Here is a 16,434-nt window from a genome sequence, read left to right as displayed (position 1 = left end):
AATGTACCAAACCTTGTAGGCAAGCATCTTAGGAACCGGTAGGAGAAGTCCTCATCACTTATCTTCTTACCCACACCCTTAAGGTCATTGACAATTACTCATAGCATATATAACATCTCTAGAATGCTCTCATCATCCTTCATCTTGAATCTTGTCAACTTGTCATTGAGGATGTATAATTTTGCACTTTTGACTGCCAGTGTGCCCTCATAGGTTTCTTTAAATCTCTTCCAAACCTCATGTGCTCTCTCAAGATCTTTGATTTTCTCAAACACTTTTGAATCAATTGCATTGTAGATAGTGTTGAGAGTCATAGTGATGCATGCTTGTTCTCTAGCTCTCTTGCAGTTGGATTGGTAGGATCAAGAATAACATAGTCACTCTCTATCACATCCCACACCTTATCATTGATTTAACCAAAATACATCTTCATCTTTCTCTTCCAATAATCATAAGGTGTGCCATCAAAGAATGGTGGTTTGCCTCCAACATATGGTTGAACACAATTTGAGACATTTTGACATTGAAGATTGTTAAGCCTTAATCAAACGGTGACCATGGCTTTGATACCACTTGAAAGGTCCTAAATGGCTAGAGGGAGTGAATAGTCTAATAAAATTTTCTACAAAAGCACTATAGCAACATGATTAGTAAAACAAATGGTGTAATACAAGTTTTGCTCTAGCTCTAATTAGTGTTGCAAGACACCTACCCAAAAAACTAGTGAATTATGATCTCTATGGCACTCAATGACTATGTCACTACTTTACCAACTAGGAGCTAGTGAGCAACCTAATAAGATCAACTAATTACTTCTAGTTACTCAACTAAGCTACACTAGCTAAACAAGTATATATGAATGTAAATACAAGAGAAGTGGTGAATGATGTACCAAGCTGGCAAGAGATAAATCAATAAGAACATCAATTAACACCAAGATTTATCCTGAGGTTCACTTGCTTGTCGACAAGCTACATCCTTGTTGTGACTACACACTCACTTGGTGGTTCACACGCTAATTGGCATACACAAGCCAAACCCTACACAAGGGTGCCATAAGAAGTAACACAAGATGAGGGTACACAAGTCATAAGCATTCTACTAGAGTGCCTTTTGGCGCTCTGCTAGGGAATAAGCCCAAGAACCCCTCACAATCACAATCGGGAGTGGCCACAAATAATCACCAACTCATGCCAAAGCTCCTCTACTCTAAGCCATCTAGGTGGCAGCAACCACCAAGAGTAACAAGAAAACCGTAGCAAGAATGATCCCCCAAATGCCACTAGATGCAATCACTCAAGCAAATGCAGTTTGGATCACTCCCAACTCACTTGGATGCACAATCAAGCAAGAGAATGAGTGAGAGAGGTTTGGCTTAGCTCACAAGGATGTATCAATGATCAAATGACCAAGAGTGTGAGCCAAAGCTAGCCAAATTCTATTTATAGAGCCCAAAGGCTCACTAGCTATTATGCCCACGTGGGGCCTTCGGACCGAGCTCCGGACCTAGACTCCTGAGAGGTCTGGATGATGTGCTCTTGGTCTGGTTCCTTGCTGCAGCCAACCATAGGCCACCACATGTCCTTGCATTTGAAAATAGCCATTGGTGTGCACAAAGGCTTCTAACACTACTCTAGACTGCTTCGGACTAAGGGTTCGGACCAATGCCGACCCTAGTCTAGATCTCTTTAGAGAGGTACCATATAGCAAAATAGGCTCTAGACCGAGTACGGATCCCACCTCCAGGCCAATGGCCACTGGGCCCGATCTGTACATTTTGGCTGGTCTCTGTTTGCACAAATACTTCTTTGGACCCTGCTCCTTAGTCCGGACCAAGTTTGGAGTCTCCTTGTTACTCAGCTGCATGCCACGTGTCCTAGGGTCACCAGCTGGACACTGCAACGATGGTCTGGACCCCCTATTCCACCAGGGTCTGGAGCCTAGCTATGCTGCCACTGTACTAGGCTAGGGTTGAGTACCGGATCCATGTGCCATGGTCTAGACTCCATGCTAGCCAGGGTCTAGAACCCCTAAGACATCTTCTTTCAATTCTTTTCTTCAACCCTTGTTTCCATGTGCCAACACCAAAGTGTTCCACCACTTGTGCACGTGTGTTAGCATTTTTAAGGGTTAAGTTAGTCTACACTAGGTCCTAATGCATATGCATGAACAACATCACCTAGTGTCACTTAATAATCGCTTTTACTATGATTTCCCCCTCTTCATAGTCCGACTATCTATCCTAAATCCAATCACACCCTCTATGGTGTCTTGATTGGCGAAACAAAAATGGCCCTATGATTATACCTTTGCCTTGAGCCCATTTTTGTTTTTCTCTTTCTTTTTTCCATGTTGGAGCACTTGATCTCATCTTTTGGCCACCTCCATCATCACTCCATCACTTGGGGTGTACCAACCTATCTCAATTTCACTTAGAGCCAAAGGTTACTACACTAAGGTTTCATCAATTATCCAAAACCAAACTAGGGCTTTCAGCTGCCCAGATGCCACCATAGGGCCAAAGAATCCTCGGATTGAGCACAACCAGATCAAAATTGAGACACAAAGGTAAGGACTGAGGAGCATGGACCAGATTGATCATAGCTTTTGTTGGATCAATTTGGCTTGGAGGAGACGGACACAAAGGATTAGGCCCATGTGTGAGGAGGCTAGGGCCACACAATCTATGGCCGGGCGACCCTGCTAACCACCGCAGTGAGCGAGGAAGTGGAGGAGCGACGTGAGCTCGAGGGTGATTGAATGGCGGGAGTTGAGGCAAGCGTAGCTCAAGCCAGGCTCTAGAAAAACAAGCGCCGCCTGTGTTCTCTAGGAGCCTAGCTAAAGGCGTACGGCTAGCCTCCTAGGGCCTAGCTATAGCCTAGTTATAGGAAACCAAACAAGTCAATCTTGGTGTAGGGTCGAGATGGCGGACTAGAGGGGGGTGAATAGTCCTTTCTAAAATTAATTGTGCAGGCTAACTAAAATAAATGTGAAATTAAAACTATCGGTCTAGCCAAGACTACACCCCTCTATCTAAGTTCTCAAGCACTTTATAAAAAATTCTAGTTAAGCAAAAAGGTGTCGGGCTAGCTAGAGCTCACCTAACAATTCTAGCTTACAATGTCACACAAACCTATGCAACTAGTACTTCAAGCAACCGGAGGAGCTCCTACACAACTAGTGATGCAAAGCACACAAAGCTTCTAAGCTCACTAGCAATGCTCAATAACATGGCTACACAAGCCAAATTAGAGAGCACTAATTACTTAGCTACACAAACTAAGCAATGCAACTAACAAGGCTACTCAAGCCAAATTAGTTGCACAAGGGAGCTACTTATATGCTACACAAGCAAGAAGGTAACTAGCAAGCTACACAAGCTAATTAATTACAAGAGCAACTACACAAGCACAATGTATATGAAAGTAATTACAAGCTTGTGTAAAGGAATTGCAAACCAACGGGAAGACAAGGATGACATGATGATTTTATCCCGTGGTTCACGTGCTTGCCAACACACTAGTCCCCGTTGTGTCGATCACTCACTTGGTGGTTCGGTGACTAATTGGCATCACTTGCCAAGACCACACGTCGGGCACTGCAAGAACCTACCCCAAAAGTGAGGGTAGCTCAATGACATGCTCAACTAGAGTTGCTCTTCGTGATCCCACAGGGTGAGCACAATCCCCCTCACAAATCCTCCTCTAAAGCACCGCACAATCTTCTCACGCGCTTTAATAGAGTCACAAGCTACCAAGCCATCTAGGAGGTGGCAATCTCTAAGAGTAATAAGCACCACCGGCTTGCAACACGATCACCTATTGCCACTCGATGCAATCTCATGATGCAATTGCACTAGAATTGCTCACTCACTCGATCGGATGATCACTATCAAGCACAAGTGAGTTAGAGGGCTCCCAAGCACTCCCCAAGCATGGACACTTAGTCCCAAGGGTGCTTAACTAGCCAAATGCCCGAGCTCCACCTCTATTTATAGCCCCAAGCCAAATAGAGCTGTTGGAGCAAAGATCCCTTTTCTACGAGGGCACCAGACATGGTAGTGGTGGCACCGCCCTAGGGGCGGTGGTGCCCCTTCAATAGTCACATAACAACTAGGTTGACTAGTCATGGGCACCAGATAGGGGTGGCGGTGGCACTGCCCTAGGGGTGGTGGTGACCACCAACCAAGCCCCCAAAGCACTCACTCTCTGGAAATTTAGGGCGGTGCACCGCCGTCACCATGGCGGTGACCATGACGGTGACCAGCCCTGCTCCCTCGCTCTGTCGAAAAGAGGCAGTGACACTAGACCGCACCTGGCGATGCACCACCCTCACCATGGCAGTGTGCACCGCCACTTCCGGTGACCACCCCGGCTCCTGCTATGCTTGGCCAAGTTTAGGTGGGCACCGCCCTAGGGGTGGTGGTGCCATCGGATAAGGCATAGCGGTGCCAACCCCCAGCATGTTGCTCTTGGCCTTGGCCAACTAGTCACCGCCATCGGGGTGGCGGTGCACCGGACAGATAGGGGTGGTGCCCCCAGGGCAGTAGTCCGAGCCTGGTTTCACCTCCTCTTCTTTACCAACTTCTTCACCTTTGCAAATATGTTAACACCACTAAGTGATCACCACCTTATGCATGTGTGTTTGCTTTTCACAAACATTCTTCCAAAGGATTAGTCACTCAATTTACCACACCACTCGACCCTAACACGTATGCAAAGTTAGATCGCTCAAGTGGCACTAGATGACCAATATGCAAACAAGTTTGCTCCTCTTAATAGTACGGCCATCTATCCTAAACCCAGTCATCAACATCTCTACACGCCTATGACCAGTGAAATGAAATGCCCTAGGTTATACCTTTGTCTTGCACATTCCATTCCATCTCCTCCATTGTTGATGCAACACATGCACCAACCAATCACCAAATGATATGATCTACTTCATATCATCACGTGACCGTATTGGTTGATCGATCTTGACTTCACTTGCTCTTCACCGTTGCTTCAGTCCATCGGCGCCAAGTTATCACTCAACTTGCCCTTCACACTTGCAACCGGTCCATCGAGCCAAGTCTTGTCTTGATCTTCTCTACCTTGATCACATGACTCCATGTCATATCTCATATGCAATGAGCTCCTTCATCACATGTGTGAGCTTTGCAACATTTCCAAGCCATTTCACCTCCATGGCAAAGGTTGCTCACACATGATGTACCTATAGACTAATCACCTATGTATCTCATATTAAACACAATTAGTCCACCTAGGTTGTCACTCAATTACCAAAACCAAACAAGAACCTTTCACACGGCTTCATGGAGCCAGGCTAAGGTATGGGCACCCAACCAAACACACCCATAGTACTAATGAACATAACAATTAGTTGTCAGTAAAAGGGCCATACATGCAATCGACAGTGCGTGCTGGGGGTACTATACATTGGAAGACAGGAATGTGGCAAGATACAGCGGTAGTAGAGTTAGTTACATGTGCAACACGAGTTCATTTTTCTTGGTCCCACCCCTGGGTGGAAGCCAAAAGCTTAAGGCGGTGCATGGCTCGGCTGCTACATACCGTATGATAAAACTAGCTAATGACTACATAACTTACATACGTGTCATCTCATCGGTCGGTGTTGAAAGTGTAATCAATCCTTAATTGTGGGTTTTGGTGATAATGACCATGCAATTAGAGAACTAATGAGATTTATCAAGATGACAAGCATGGAATTTATATTTGAGGATGCTACACGAAATAGAGGAGCCCCCAACTACAAATATAGATGGCTTCAAACTCAAAGGAGGTTTAAATTGTTTTATATATTGAATTTGAGTATAGGAAAAGCCGTACTATAAAGGGGGACACAATGCTTAAGCTAATCTATGCTACCAAGTGCTCCAACAACCACATGCATCCTCAGATTCATAGCCAAGATAGTCTATACTTTACTATTACCCTTGCTATCTTGCATGGTGCGAGCTCCGTCACGCCTAACCCCTTGGGCGTGGGCTCCGGTTTGCCCAACCCTTTGATCATGGGGTCCGTCTCACCTAACCCCAAGGTCACAGGCTCTAGCTCGCCTGACCCTTTGGTCGTGAGCTCCGTCTCGCCCGACACCAAGGTCATGGGCTCCAGCTCACCCGACCCTTTGGTCACAGGCTCTGTCTTGCCAGACCCCAAGGTCATGGGCTTTGGCTCTCCTGACACTTTGGTCATGGCCTCATCTCGCACGACCTCGAGGCCTCGGGCCTCATCTTGCCTGACCTCTTGGGTGCTGTGTCTATTGAGGGCTGCAGGTATATATACCTTTCCCTTTCCTTGTCAATGGCTATCTTTGATTTAAAGTGACCATTGGGGCTGGGGGTATATATACCTTTCCCCTTCCTTCCCAACAGTAACCAACCCAGCGCTCTTCTTCCTCACTTTAGCATGCTTAAAATAGAGCAGGAGCTCTCTCTCTCTCTCACTCCATTGTTGACCTCAAGCCCCTAAGCAAATCCATTGATTTTCCCATCAATCCTTGAGGGAAGAGGGTCCAAAACTCGAATAGAGAGCAGCTCCATTGATTCCTAAACTCTAAAAAGCACTTGGTTCATGTCTTAGCCGGCGGTTGTGTTTGTTACTCTTAGAGCTTGCCTCCTAGCAGGCTAGAGCCTCACCCGTGGAGCTTGCCAACTTGTGTGGCAGCCCCGGGAGGTTTGTAACCACCTCTTGCAGCGAGTAAAATCACCCCTCATCGCAAGAGTTCACTCTCTTGACTTGAGAATGAGGTAGGGTTGCAAATCCCTAAGCCTTAGTGGTATACCTCAACAACGTGGACTTAGGCAAGCCTTGGTGGTGAGCTAAACCACAAGATAAATCCTTATGTCATCTAGTGCTTCTGTTGCTACACTTGTGCTCTTGTTGTTGTTGAGGTGATTCTAGGATTGAGACCAATCTACTTGTGTGTGGTGTTCCCACCACTTCCAGCTATCGATCTGTGATCTACCACCCTGTAGGAAGCTAAGAAATTTACCCGATCTAAATTTCATTGGGTAGATTTTGAACTATGAACTACTCTCTCCTATAGGTGTGGTAGTGCCACGCTCATAGAGTGGTAGTGCCATGGGTGAATTTGACTTCAGTTTAAGTTGAATTTTTATAGGCCTATTCACCTCCCCTCTAGGCATACTAGAGATCCTACAAGTGGTATCGGAGCGAGGTTACCTCATGTGCGCTTCACCGCGTGAGGTATGGAGCTCGGGGGAGGATCCAGTGTTGTGGAGCCCATCTACATCGATCCAGAGGACATTGGGCTTCATGACACCGACAGTAGTGAGCTTAGTGCCTCTACAACAAGCAACTTCATGCTCCCGCAGCTAGAGGCAACCGATGTCGAAAAAGCTCAAAATGAAGAAGAAAGAAGAAGAAGGGCAGCTAGAAAAGAGAAAAGAGAAGCAAGAGAGAAAAAGAAGAAGGAGTAGTAGCGGTTAGAAGAGAAGAATGCAAGAAAATAAGAAAGAGGACTCAAGAGAGAAGCTAGAAGAAAAAGAAGAGAAGCAAAAAAAAAGAAGGAACAAGAAGCAAAAGCCTCAAATGCATCTTCAAGTGAGCTATCTAGCAGCTATGAAGATGGTCAACCAAGTGCATAACAAGAAGGACAAGAAAGGAAAGGGCAAGAAGAATGACGACAACAAATATGTCGCCGTATCCTTTAACTATTCTTCTATGTCTATGACTAACCATGATCGCAAGTCTTTCATCAAGGTGCCCACGGACAAGTTACCTCATTTTGATGGGACTAACTTTGCCAAGTAGAAGCACTTGATGAGAGCCTATCTTATAGGTCTTCATCCCAGCATTTGGGAGGTTGTTTGCATTGGATTTGAGCCACTAGTTGATCCCAAGAATCCAACCATGGAAGAAATGAGAATCATCCACCTCTATGGTCAAGCTACTAGTGTGCTACTTAGTGCCTTGGATGGTGATGAGTACAATAGAGTGATTGGTGTGGATGTTGCTAAGCAAATTTGGGATACTTTGCATCTTGCACATGAAGGAGTTGACAAAGTGAGAAAGACAAGAATTGATTTGTTGATGTCCATGCTCAACCGATTTGTTATCTTGGATGGAGAAGGGCCACAAGAGATGTTTGATAGGTTGATGACCATGGTGGGCAAGATTAGAGGCTATGGTTGTGATGAGCTAGATGATCACAAAGTTAGGATTATGTTGGAAGCTTATTCACCAACAAATGAGACCGTAGTAACTCTAATTAGAGATAAGAATAAGTTTGAGTACTTCACACCAAATGATGTACTTGGGTGGATCTTGACCTTTGACATGCAAAGAGAAGAAGCAAGTGAAAGGAAGAAGCTTGGAGAATTGCAAGCAAAGCTAGAAGGCTTCAAGATCAACAAGGATGTAGCTCTCAAGGCCAACAAATCAAGCAAGCAAGGCTCTACTAGCAAGCCCAAAGCAAGCAAGCAAGTTCAAGAAAGAGTAGAGACCACATCATCTTCAAGTGAAAGTGAAAATGATGATGATCAATATGAGAAAGTTGATGATGTTGCTCTCTTTATGAAGAGGTATCACAAGGGCCTAAAGAAGCAAGGCTACAAGGTAGTGAAAAGAAGCTTCCCAAACAAGAAAAAGAGGACATGCTACAATTGTGGAAGCACCGATCACTTTATTGCTAGGTGTCCATATGAGATCAAGGACAACAAATACAAGAAGGACAAGAAAGAGGAGAAGGCCGACCGTAGAAAGAGCAAGAAGTACATGGGAGAGGCTCACATTGGGCATGAATGGGACTCAACTAAAGAAGGCACAAGTGAAGAGGATGAGAAGGTTGCAACTATTGCTATTCACAAGTCATCCCCTACACCAAAGCTCTTCAACGACATGTCCGATGATGTCTACTACTCCCCTCACATTTGTCTCATGGCAAAGGTTGAGAAGGTAAAATCCAAATCGAAGGCCAAATCTCCTCCACCTAGTAGTGATATCTCTAGTAGTGATATTAGTGATAGCTCTAGTGACGATGAATCTAGTGACAAAGAAATAAACATGATAACGAAAATTTTGGATGGAAAGACCAAATTATTCATCGCTAAGCTAATGGAAGATCTAGAGAGTGTCCAAGCCAAGCTAGAATCTAGAGAGGAAACTCTTATTCAACAAGAGAATCTCTACATTACTAGCAAGGAAGCTCTTGTATTAGAGAGAAGTGAGGTGGAATCCTTGCGCAAGGCCTTGGCCAAAGAACAAGGGGACCATGCTATCACAAAGAAAGAAAATATTGCTCTTAAGAAAAAGTATTGTGACTTAGATGAAAAGCACAAAAAACTTGAGCTATAATATAACATTCTTTGGGATAGCAACTCACATCCCTCTAAGGCAAAGGATGCCTCTACTACCTCCACTAGTCAAGGTTGTAGAAAATGTTATAATATTGATTTGAATGCTTATTCCACTAACCTTGCAAACATGGAGGCGATGAGAAAAGAAATTGCTAGACTCAATAAGATCATTGGCAAGGGTTGCTTGAGTGGTAAGGCTCAAGTAAGTGACAAGAAGGCAAATAATTTAAAAGTGCCTCAATTCAAGCAAGGGAGACATCCCTTAATCAAGCATGGGCTTGGGCACACTGTAGGAGCTAAGACAAATGGAAGAAAGATCATAAATGGCTATGAGTGTGTCAAGTTTGAGAGGAAGGAAAGAGTTGGTATAGATCAGCTTGCACAGACAACAGCAGTGCCGCAGTCTAGAGCTGCAGTGCCACACCGCGGCAGTGCCACAGTGAAGGCCGTTTGCGCCGCTCCCCACAAAAATGGGAAGGCTACCAATTCTACTCTAGATCAAACTAAGCCCAAGAAGAAGGTGTACCAGTAGAAACAGGTTCAGCAGAAGCCAAAGGAATCAGTGTGGGGCACTATGAACAAGTATGCCTATCAACCAAAGTTTTAACCACCTCGACAAAGCTTGACTTCGTGTTTTGTTTTAAGAAACAACAGCAGTGGAAAAGTGGTTGCAAAATATGTTGGAAAGGAAACCAACATATATAGGAATACTTCTATTTGGGTTCCTAAATTTCTTGTGACTAACATGCAAGGCCCCAAGTCAAATTGGGGACCTAAATCAAGCAACTAAATCTATTTTGCAGGCATACTCCTCCAGTGGGTCAAGTTGGGTGCTTGATAGTGGATGTACAAATCATATGACCAGAGAAAGGAGTATGTTCTCATCATATACCCCAAAGATGGACTCAAATGAAAATATTCTATTTAGAGACAACTCTAAGTGGGATGTGATTGGTCTTAGTAAAGTTGCTATAACTCTTGAGCATTCAATTACAAATGTTTGGCATGTTAATTCGTTAGGTTACAATTTGTTGTCCGTCTCTCAATTATATGAGATGGGCTTCAATTGTCTCTTTAAGGATAAGGGTGTAGAAGTCTTTAGAAGGGATGATTCCTCCATTGTCTTTATGGGTCATTTAAAGAACAAGCTTTACCTAGTTGATTTCAACAAAAGTAAAGCTAATCTTGAGACTTGTTTAGTGGCAAAATCTAGCATGGGATGGCTTTGACATCGTCGACTAGCCCATGTTGGGATGAGGAACTTGGCCAAACTTCCAAAGGATGAACACATCCTTGGGCTAACAAATATTTACTTTGAGAAAGATAGGATATGTAGCGCTTGTCAAGCCGGAAAGCAAGTTGGCGTACCTCACCCACCAAAGAGCATCATGACCACGACATAACCATTGGAGCTCATACACATGGATCTCTTTGGACCGGTCGCCTACCTAAGTATCGGGGATAACAAATATGGTCTTGTTATTATTGATGATTATTCCTATTTCACTTGGGTATTTTTCTTGTTTGATAAGTGTCAAGTTAGAGATAAAGTGAAGACTTTTGTTAGAAGAGCCAAAAAGGAGTTCGGTCTCCCCATCAAGAAAATGAGAAGTGACAATGGGACTGAATTCAAGAGCACCCAAGTTGAGGAGTTTCTTGATGAAGAAGGCATCAAGCATGAGTTCTCAACTCCATACATCCCTCAACAAAATGGTGTAGTAGAGAGGAAGAATCGTACACTAATAACCATGGTAAGGACAATGCTAGATGAGTACAAGACGCTGGAACTCTTTTGATGAGAAGCCATCAATACCGCTTGCCATGCCATCAACTGCCTCTACCTACACAAGAAGTTGAAGAAAACTTCATATGAGCTTCTAACCAGTAACAAACCAAAGGTGTCCTACTTTAGAGTGTTTGGGTGCAAGTGTTTCATACTTAATAAGAAATCCAAAACCTCTAAGTTTGCACCTAAAGTTGATGAAGGTTTTTTTCTTGGTTATGGATCAAATGAGCATGCCTATCGTGTTTTCAACAAAACCTCCAGGAGAGTTGAAATAGCGGTAGACGTGACATTTGATGAATTTAATGGCTCTCAAGTGGAGCAAGTTGATTCAAGTGTTGTAGGAAAGGAGGATCTACCATGTGAAGCAATCAAGCAATTGGCTATTGGTGATATAAGACAACAAGAAGATAAAGTCACTGAAGTGGAGGTTCCATAAGCTACTGATGAACAAAGTTCTGCTGACATACCTGATGCTAAGGGGGAGGCGACCCCTGCTGCAAATCAGCAGAGCGATAGTGCCGCACATAAGAGCGGCAGTGTTGCACTCCCTCTAATAGCAGCAGCAAGTCCAACTCCAATTCAAGGATAGAACCTACAATCTATATTCAAGCAAGAAGATAATGAAGATCTAGAAGATGGACAAGAGGCCATTGATCATCCAAGGCTAAGGCAAACAATACAACATGATCATCCCATTGACAACATCCTTGGGAGTCTTCGAAAGGGGATAACAACTCGTTCACATTTAGCAAACTTTTGCCAATATTACTCGTTTGTTTCCTCTTTGGAACCTCTTAAGGTTGAGCAAGCACTTGGTGATCTAGATTGGGTGATGGCCATGCAAGATGAGCTCAAAAATTTCAAAAGAAATCAAGTGTGGACCTTGGTGGAGAGACCCAACACCAATATCATTGGCATCAAGTGGATCTTCTGCAACAAGCAAGATGAGAATGGAGTGGTGACAAGGAATAAGGCAAGGTTGGTTGCTCAAGGTTTCACTCAAGTAGAGGGCTTAGACTTTGAGGAAACATATGCACCGGTGGCAAGACTTGAAGCAATCTGAATGCTTCTAGCCTATGCCACTCATCATAATTTTAAGCTATATCAAATGGACGTGAAGAGTGCATTCCTCAATGGCTCCATTCAAGAACTTGTCTATGTTGAGCAACCATCGAGTTTTGAAGATCCCAAGTTTCCCAACCACATCTACAAAATCCAAAATACGCTATATGGTCTTAAGTAAGCACCAAGAGCATGATATGAATGCCTTAAGGAATTCTTGCTTACACAAAGCTTTGAAATAGGCAAAGCTGACCCTACCCTTTTCACTCACAAAGTTGGTAAACATATATTTGTGTGCCAAATATATGTTGATGATATAATATTTGGTAGTACTAATCATACTTTTTGTGAGGAATTTAGTAGGATCATGACGACGAGATTTGAGATGTCCATGACGGGTGAGTTGGAGTTCTTCCTCAGATTTCAAATCAAACAAGTGAAGGATGGAACTTTTATTAGTCAAACGAAGTACACCCATGATATGCTCAAGAAGTTTGACATGGTGAATGCCGAGCCTATCAAAACTCCCATGCCAACCAATGGACATCTTGATCTCAACATTGAAGGAAAATCCATGTATACTAGGGTATATCATTCCATGATCAGCTCTCTACTTTATTTGTGTCCATCTAGGCAAGATATTATGCTTAGTGTGTGCATGTGTGCTAGATTTCAAGCTAACCCAAAAGAGTGTCACTTGGTGGCCGTTAAGAGAATCTTGAGATATTTAGTACACACTCCTAACCTTGGTTTGTGGTATCCTAAGGGCTCTAAGTTTGATCTACTTGGGTATTCGGATTCCGATTAGCCAGTTGCAAAGTAGATCGAAAAAGCACTTCGGGGACATGTCAATTCCTTGGATGATCCCTAGTGTCTTGGAGTTCTAAAAAGCAAAATTGTGTAGCCATTTCCACTGCCGAGGCCGAGTACATTGCGGACCATGATTTTGGATGTCATTTTACCAAAATCCCATTATTATGCAACAATGAGAGTGTCATTAAGCTTGCAAATAATCCTGTAAGCCACTCTAGAACCAAGCACATAGACATCTATCATCATTTCTTGAGAGACCATGAAACCAAAGGAGATATCGAAATTCGCCATGTGAGCACCGAAAAGCAACTAACCGATATCTTCACAAAGCCCCTCGATGAGTCAAGGTTTTGTGCTTTGCGTAGTGAGCTAAATATACTTGATTCTCGTAACGTGGTTTGAATTTTAGCATGCCTCTATTTGATAAACTAGCATCTAGGAAAAAGTACTGAAAAATTTCATATTGTGCATGAAAATGATTTATAAAAGGCAACTTATGTATCATGATCATGGTCTGTATTGATTATTTGTTTCTGGTCATGGTATATAGGTGATATGTGTCCATATCTTATACAGAGAGAGATTTCTAAAGATTATCTAACTCCCACTATTTTGGGGAGTGCGGTAGTGCCGTGCCTACCGTGGTGCAGTGTCACTTTGCGGTAGTGCCAGGCTAGGCATGCGGTAGTGCCGCACTTTAAATCTCAATTGAGATTTGACCCAAACGGTTTTACTATAGGGCCCTTTTATTCTTCCTCTTATCCTTAGGTCCACAGTAACTTCTTTCCCTCTCTCTTCCCCCTGACGCCGATGCTCGTGCCTCTCTCCTCTCATGCCCGTGCCGTTGCCATCGCTTGGCCGCATGTTGCTGATATCTAGCAGTGCCACGATAGCTGCCAGCCCTCCCTCAATGCTGCTGACGGCTGCTACTACCCCTGGCCCGAGCAGTTTCTTCCCTCTCCTCTCAATTCCTCATTTGAGAAGATGGAGCATGGAGATGATGACCAAAGGGGGAAAAGGAAGATGAATGATCAAAGAGACAAGGATCCACCTCGTCGTGGTCGAGGGAGGTCAACAGCAGCCGACAGTAGTGTAGCTCCAAGGGGACTTGGTGATAGGGGGAGGCACGAGCAATACATTGAAGATGAGGAGAGGCTAGAGATGACAGGTCATACTGCTGATGTCATTCCTGACACCCCACAACATCTCTCTGAATTTGATGGCAGACACATGAGAGATTTTGAGGGTGAGATCATCATGAGACCTCCAGCTGACTCATGCCAGCATGCAGTTGTCAACTATTCTAAGAGTTGGAAGCTGGTGGAAGAGGCAAGGGGATCAATCCCTATGCAGTGCGCAAGGATTTGGGCATTGATTATAGATTCTAGAATGAGTTTCATTCCAACTTTTATGCCACTGCCATTCTTGCATCCAAGAAAATCAAGATCATCAAGATGCAGTATATTGATTGGGATGAGATGCAGGAGAAGGAGGAGCCTGAGTTTGACAAGGTAATCAAAATTTGTGACAGGTTCTATCTTTCAGACATCATGGGTTTCTAGTATAACTAGAATAAGGAGGTCCTTGCATAGTTTCATGCCACATACTTCTATGACCAAACCTCTAATGAGATTCACTGGATGACTGATGGTTGGCACTACCAAGTCGACTTTGTCACTTTTAGCTGGATTCTTGGCTTTGGGGAGGAACATAGAGGTTACACTTACATTCATGATGAGTCTCAAGCTGAGATCCATGATATCAGTTATATGTGGAGAGATAGAAGGATTGCAGATGGCAAGAGGAGTGGTCTACACAGCTTCTATTACATCCTCAACAACCTTATCAGGAACACCATCAACCAAAAGGATGGAGCAGCCTCAGATATTAATGGCTATGTGAGAAATGTGTTGGCTAGATTTGCTCCAGGTGGGGACTGGTTCAATGTCCCTAGATTCATGTTGTGGACTGAGTTGAGATTTGTAGTGGAGGATGGGAGAAGGGGTCAACCCTATGCCCCTTACCTCATGTTCACGATTGAGAGGATCACTGGATTTTAGTTTTTGAAGGATGGGATGCACACCGTCTACAAAATTGAGAAGACCCAGCTAGCTATAGCTACTCAGGGAGCGGGGAGCTCTCATGCTCATGTAGATATCCCTGAGTCTTCTCGCCCTAGGTCTCACAAAGGAGGCAAGATGAATAAGTTTGGCATGTGGTTGAAGGCAATCTTCGACAAGTGCATCTATGCAGCTGATAGAGTGTATGAGACACAGCTTGAGCAGCATCAGCAGCAAGGACATGACCTTCCACCAATTCCTACTATTCCACCTCCTCCACAGTATGACCATCTGAGTCTCTCTGACATAGATTTAGATGATGAGGATGATGATAATGAGGAGGAGCAGCAGGGACGAGCAGCAGATTGGAATGAGACTCTAGAGGGATATCATCAGAGACAGGAGCCAAGGCGTTCCACTCATTCCACTCACTACACCGCCACTACTCACCGTCAGGGCCGTGCATGTATTAACTCCGACAATGATGATTGTGATGGTGGTGCCGAGACTGCTATAAGAGGTGATGATATTGATTGGACTGACATCTAGAGAGATGATGAGTAGGTGTTGATCTTTCTTCTTTTCTTCTCTTTTTGGTGCTTTATGCCAAAGGGGGAGAAAATTAGAGGGATCAACAAATTAGAGAGGTCAACAACTTTTCGCAGCAACTGCGCTTCATGTCCTATTCGATTAGTGTTAGTCTTCGCTAGGTGAAAAGTTTGAGAGTCGCTCAAAACTCTAAATTGTGAAATAATGCTACTATTTGATTCTTTGTGTATCGGATATGGACATGTATCATTGTGTGGATTAGAAGTCATCTTATTGTGCTAGGTTGCATATCTTTTTGTCTAAGCTAGCTGTGTGGTGCTTGACTCTGTCTTGCTCATACAGTCAGGTGCGGCACTGCCACAAATCAGCAAGCACATGTGTGCATAAATTGTCATTTGCATCATGTTTTACATACCTGACATAGTATGCAGCACCCCATAGGAGCATGGATGTAGGGGAGCCCCATCACTTTCACTAAAATATGAATCTTGGCTTCTTATGCCAATTTGAGAATTCAATTCTCTATTCACATACATAGGGGGAGGCTCTACACCCATGGTTCAAAAAGTCTCAGTATTTATTTCATATCTTTTGTAAGATATAATTGGGTTGTCATCAATCACCAAAAAGGGGGAGATTAAAAGTGCAATCAAGCCTTAATTGTGGGTTTTGGTGATAATAACCATGTAATTATAGAACTAATGAGATTTATTGAGATGACAAGCAGGGAATTTATATTCGAGGATGCTACATGAAATGAAGGAGGCCCCAACTACAAATATAAATGGCTTCAAACTCAAAGGAGCTTTAAATTCTTTTAT

This window comes from Miscanthus floridulus, chromosome 14 (assembly GCF_019320115.1).
Source record: "Miscanthus floridulus cultivar M001 chromosome 14, ASM1932011v1, whole genome shotgun sequence".
Classification (NCBI taxonomy): Eukaryota; Viridiplantae; Streptophyta; class Magnoliopsida; order Poales; family Poaceae; genus Miscanthus; species Miscanthus floridulus.
The sequence above is the reverse complement of the archived record's forward strand: the minus strand, read 5'-3'. Positions refer to the sequence as shown.